Source organism: Perna viridis, chromosome 8 (genome assembly GCF_037379345.1).
Source record: "Perna viridis isolate PV_CMFRI_1.1 ecotype Kerala chromosome 8, ASM3737934v1, whole genome shotgun sequence".
Taxonomy (NCBI): domain Eukaryota; kingdom Metazoa; phylum Mollusca; class Bivalvia; order Mytilida; family Mytilidae; genus Perna; species Perna viridis.
The window spans coordinates 42,281,641-42,288,299 of NC_142452.1; positions in this window are offsets into that span (position 1 = coordinate 42,281,641).

Sequence of the window (6,659 nt, forward strand, 5' to 3'; positions counted from 1 at the left end):
TCTATTAGTTTACCTTACATCGACTCCTTGACCTCTGGGCTTGTTTACTAATTATTACAACGTAAAAATTAAATACGGTTTGATGTAACTAACGATATACGTGATTTTTCTCGTCGCGACCGTTCACACTTGTCTGTTTCGTGATCGTTTGTTTCAGCCTGAAGTACCGCTCAACACCACCTTAAAGTAATAAAAAAGACACTATCAATTTAATTAAAAAAAAATTGTCTTATTTACGCAGCCTCAAATTTCTCCATTTTAGAAGATAGTCTTTCCATATACAGTCAAACCTGTCTAAACCAAACCATTCTGGACGTTAAAATTAGTACGGTATAGACAGGAGCTAGCTTCATCAAGGTTCAAAGTATAATTAAAATTGATATAATGGAAGTTAAAAAAGTGTCTGGTTTAGTCAGGTTTTCCAATTATTCAGGGTTCGGTTTAGACAGGTTTCAATGAATTAATGTAATGGAAAATATTTATTTTGTAATGGCAGTAACACGGTATTGATGGAGGGTAAATGTCGGGATGAGGGTAAGCGTAGAAAAAAAAGGATTCCAAGTTATAAAAATCCATTCTTGATTTTTAATTTCAATCATACCAGGAAGATTAAATTGGGTTAAACATACTTCCGCATTCACATATAAGGTAATTTCAATAAAGATATTTATCATCAAATTTTACGTGTGAATGGATAAAACCCGAATGAACTGAAACACGAAAATATTAAAATCGGTGGTGAATTCACCGGCCCAAGTTAAAACGGAAAATGGGAATGGACGTACGGGTTTGTTTTTGGCCACGGTGAATAAAAAGGAGGTTCGTCGGGGTTGTACAAAATGGGAGAAGGGGTAAAATTAGTAAGGGATAACACAGGGCCCCTTTTTATCATTTTCTGGATCGGATGCCCTTTTGAATAATTTTCAGGGTCAAATCCTGTGGTCGTAAATGGGTGGATGATAAAACCTGGTATCGTGTTTAATTTGAATTTAAAAGGTAAATCCTGTCTGACGATCTGCATGACTATTTTATATACTCTTTATATGAAAAGGGTCCTCAGATGTAATGATACTTATTCATAGGAGTTTAACATATACACGTGTATTTTTGTATATACAATTTGCGGATGGTAGTGGTAGTTTGTGTTGCAATGTGCAGTGTCTAAGTGTTTAATTAAACTAGCACTGAAGTAGGTGTTGACAATAAAATAAGATGAACTCTTATATCTTGTATATCTTATAATCTTATATTTTGTAAGCTAATACACTTGAACTTCATTGAAGCGAAGAGACGTAGAGATGATATCCGGATCATGTGGTAATTATATCCACTTAAGAAATGACAATGCGGATGTCAGTCTGCTATATTTTATACAACTTTTGTTAGACCTGACCTGGCTGAAAGTACCAACGGCGTTAAGCACACAAAATAAGAGCGAATTTCCAATAGACCACGATTTGTGGGGTTAAATGTGGACTCGTTTACACACACACACACACAAACACACTGTGGTATACTGTAATCAGTCCGTCAGTCTGCACATTCACACGTTGTATGATGACTCCAAACAACGCTTTGACAGATTTACCAATTTTTGGTACAATATTTTTCTTCATGACAGGAAGCTCAGTCCTCATTTTGATTTTCTTTGTTTTCCGAATTTTTGTTTTAACATCGGAAAGTGTATATATGAAATATGGATAAATGATTTTTTGAAATTCGCGTGTTCGGGATGGATATACACGAGGGCTTTTTATATCACCTCTCTTTATAAACTACAGGTACTGGAGGTATTTAGAATTTCACGGAATATTCCGGGACAGAAGATGATGTATTTCTTATCAACCTTTATCTGTCAATTCAATGCTTTGTGTCCATGCATTGAAGGGAGCAACAATTTGATTTCTATGGCGACCAGTATCAAATTTTGTTATCAACATTTATCTGTCATTTCAATGCTTTGTGTCCATGCCTTTAAGGGAGTAACACTTTGATTTCCATGGCAACCAGGATCAAATTTTGTGTCCTGGATTTTTCCAGGTATAATTTTTTACCTGACTTTTTTCATTCCTTAATCTACCTGTCCTAGCTTATTTTAGATTTATTCTACTGACTTTCATACTGCCTTTTTACTTTACCCAGTAGTTCATCCTGGATTTTAACCGTACATCATCATTCTATCTTTTTATATCAAATTTGATCCAAGGCCCTCTCCCCCCCAACAAATAAATGAAATGGTTCTCCAGAGCCCCATCTGTATCAGACACAACATATGCTGGATTGAGTGAGGCATCAGTTATTTTTAAAGAGATAAAACTATTTTTTTTCTTTAACCCAGGAACTAAACATCCGTTCAAGAAACAAAAGAACAAATAACCAAAAATGGCGCTGCACTGACTTAATTTTATTGAAGAAATAAATCACGTAAACTCCATTTTATCAGTGCTTTACCACGGGTTGGCCATTTATGACGCATTATTTTATTCCGAGCGATAGCAAGGTGTTAAATAACGACACAAATGGTCAGTCCGTGGTAAAACAATGATAAAATGGAGTTTCCTTGATTTATTTCTATTGTACTAGGACTATTTTCTTCGTATCTTTAATAGACAAAGCATGTGTTGCACGTAATGTTGGTCACGTGTTTATCACTTTTTTTTTTACCATGGTTGTTGTCTAAAGAGCTTTGTAGCACGTCATATTAGAATGATCGATTCACCTTTAGTATAAAAAAAACCCAAGTCAATATAATTTATGTAATTCTAGAAAAAAAACTTCAATCATCTGTTAAAACCACGACTTAAAAAGTCCACAATAAAACATGTTAAACCGAACACTTTTATTAGTTTGAATGAATTTTGTACCTGTGTAAACAAAAGACCTGTCTGAATAGAACAAATTTTAAAGTCAAAATGGGGCTCGCTTTAGACAGTTTTCACTTTACTTATTTATTCATTGAAAACATGATAAGTTTTTCTCCGTCTAAGAATCAGGCAAAATGTGTATAAAGTGTGGCACATGAAGAAAAATACAGAGATTTTATTGCATTATCCAAAAATTTATACCTCATAACATCAAGAAATTACTATAAAAATGTTTGTAATTAAAAGTTTAATTGCCTTTTTTTTTAGATTTTGGTAGGTCAAATTTAGTTAAAATGCACTATGAGAAAATGGCGGGAAAATTTTGCCGAACTTTTTTCCTTATGAAAGCAGTCAAAAAATATATACGTCACCAATGCTTCAGGATGTAAATTTAAATAGCTTTTCAGTTGTTTTCTAGATGTATTTGAATATATTTCAGACAAAAATTACCAAATTGAGAAAAGTGATATGCCTCTCATTGCCCGATTCTTACACAGAATGGTACTTAAATGTGACACATTTTTTTACTTGTCCATGTTTATTTTACATGTATATCGCAATTTCTCTTTTTATACAATGTCGAAGTGTAATTTCCCATAAAATTTACAATATCTGTATTATACTTTTCCACAGTGCTGTAATTTTATCTATGTATTCGCCAAATCAACAATATCTAAGTATTGTATTTCATTATTTACATTAAGCGCTATATTTTTGCACCATCTGGTTAATTATTTTGCCAATATTCATGCATGTTTTATAGGTAATGGCATTTTATAAATATGTACATAATACCTAATTCAAATCTACAACCCTTATTCGTACATTCATGTAATTCGATGAAAAATAAAATGTTCATACTATAATTGGTATTTTACGGCATATGTACGTTAGGAATTTATTTCATGGCTACAACTGACATTGCTGTTAGAGCTATATTCAACTACTAATATAGCAAGACAATCTATGGGGCCTATAAAGGCCCTACCAGCTGGCTTTATCGGAGACATTAACAACCTCTATATAGAAGTAAAGCAGTAGTTGCGTCAAGAACATGTCATGCAAGCTGGTTTTAAAGGGGATCACAAAAGACTCGGTCTATAGGAATAAAATACGTACTTGTGTTAAGCTCTGTAAGAAACTTTTAAGAAAGAAAGAAAAAAAAAAAAAAAAAAAAAAAAAAAAAAAAAAAAAAAAAAAAAAAAAAACAGATGCGTTACCATCAACTATCTGGAAGCAACGCGTGACAGACAAGATCAGCCACGTCCGGATCTGGTAACATGTCACAACCCTACGACGACATATCAATAGCCACTGACAAATCTATCACAGCCCTACAACGACATATCAATAGCCAATGACAATACATATTACAGCCCTACGACGACATATCAATAGCCATTGACAGAACAGACCACAGCCCTACAACGACAAAACTGACAAAAAATATCACAACAGCATCTATCAGAGTTAAAAACATATCTTGTCAGGAAACAAATCACCAGGGGAGCAATCAGAGTTAAGAACAGTTCCCATCGGGAAATATCAAGGATTCAAACATGTCACCAAAGAAATACAAAGCAAGCTGAGAAATATAAATTTAAAATGGCCATGAAAAAGGAAGTTTTTACAAGAAGCTTTCAAAGATCAGATCCATTTTCAGTGGTGCGCAATCATTGATAGGATTTGGTCAAGACAAACCTCTATTGGTCAGTATGTGTCTGAGTTAATAACATTCCTAATTTAAGCGACTGTAAAAACAAAGCGGTTCATGTCAATAATCACTTTTTGTCAGAACAATAAACGTTAGAAACTCTCAGAATAATGGCATTCCATAGCAACACTGACAGGTATTAGAAGAGTAATTGTTAGAAACTGTTAAGGTGTCAGAACACAGATCTGACACTGCCCGAAACTACCAGCGACCAGTCACTGCCAGGATGTTTATCAGGTTAAAACAATCATTGTCAGAAAACTGCCAAGTGTCTATTCAGGACAGGACTCGACTTGCTAAAAAGCTGCAGTGCATTCAATATTTGGAATTTTGGAATATTCCCTGCACACCAAAATGGCCGTGTTTCTATAGCGATACTAGTGATTAAACATATTATAAGACCACTAGAGTAGAAACCTTGACTTCTGTCGATGTAGTTTTTTGGTCCGGTCATAAAATGTGTATGTTGTTTCTTGGTTTATTGCATTTCGTTTAGATTATATTTGATAAATGGATTTTTTCCATTAGATAGTTGTCACTGATATGCAATTGTTCCGGAATTTATGGTCCCGGCATTGGATTCTGTTTATACGATTCTACGAAATTAACTAACGCAGCACAATTTATTGCCGCAATGAAGTTTTGTGTTAATGCATGGTGTTCGAAGTTTAACGGAAGTGACTTTTTTTTTTATTTTTGTGAGATTATTTTTCGCAAAACAAAAATCTATTTATAGTAACATTATTTGCTTTATTTGTATTGTTTTATCTAGGTTTATTGCGACGGAGGTCAATACAAAGAGACACGCATTTTAGACATCCGTATTATTTAAACTAAGTATTAGCCACACACACATACGATACAGATGCAACCTTAACCGGAATTTGCCAAGCGAAAAAGTATTCAAGGAGGTAGACCTGGGGTAAGGGACGTAACTCATAAATCAGTGATATGTTTGCATCATATTCAATTTCACCAAAGCCTATCAAGCTTTCATTTGATATAGAATGAAATAAATCCATGTTACTTTGATGCTTAAATGAGATTGATGAAAAATGTTTTACACAAACGCTCCAATGATTTGTAAGTAATGTCCCTTACCCTATTTCTACCTTCTTAATATGAGACAGGATTACCTTTTACAGGACGAAGTTCATGTCATTTTTCTTACTGGAATTTTCGATGTAGAACGTATTGAAATCCGAAGACCGAGGTGCATTTTATTGTTTACCTCCGTGAACTAGATATGTAAACTGGTTCTCGCTTGCATTCTACGAATGTAGTAGTCAGCCGAGAACCAGCTTACTGGATATGCATTTTTATCATGAAGGAAAATATATTTGTCATTTTTTGTCGGTATTTTACACAGAAAAGTACTGAACTCAAGCGCTCTAAATGAAAATGAAAGGTAGATTAGGACCCATTCTCGTACCCTATTATGTCACTAAAATGAGTTAAATTTAATTGTTAAATGACATCCTATGACCTCGATATCTTGGGACCACCCGAAACTCTATCTACCCGCCACTGGTTACAAATACGTATGATTAGTAAATGATACAATATGTCTATGCGTTACTCCCACTTTGGTGTAGTGGTTAAAAAAAAAACAACCGTTCCTTCTTTAAACCGTTATTTCTTTGTCACGAATATAAATCGTATATTGGAATTGATGCCTTAGACACTACCAAAACATTATATAATACTCCAAATGAGTTTTTCATTAGCTGATCCTTTCCAAATACTTAGCGTATGCCACGCGGTTTTGTTGAAATATGACTTGTCTTTGCTAAAACGAGTATATATATACAACTCTATTTCATTCTCATATGCTTAAAGTGCTATTTGTGTCAATATATAGTCGCAAGAATGATTATTTTCTGAGAAGGACCGTTTATTTGTCTAACGTCTGCTGTCAAGACAAGACAGTCCCAGCAGTAATCTCAATGGCTATGTTTTCGAGTATCAGACTTACAGTGGAACAATAGTCATTAATCTGATAAAGCTGTTTTGACTGGCTCCTTAAAGAGCACAACAAGCAATAAAACTATCCATTTGATTCTCTCTTACTTCGCCTTCGG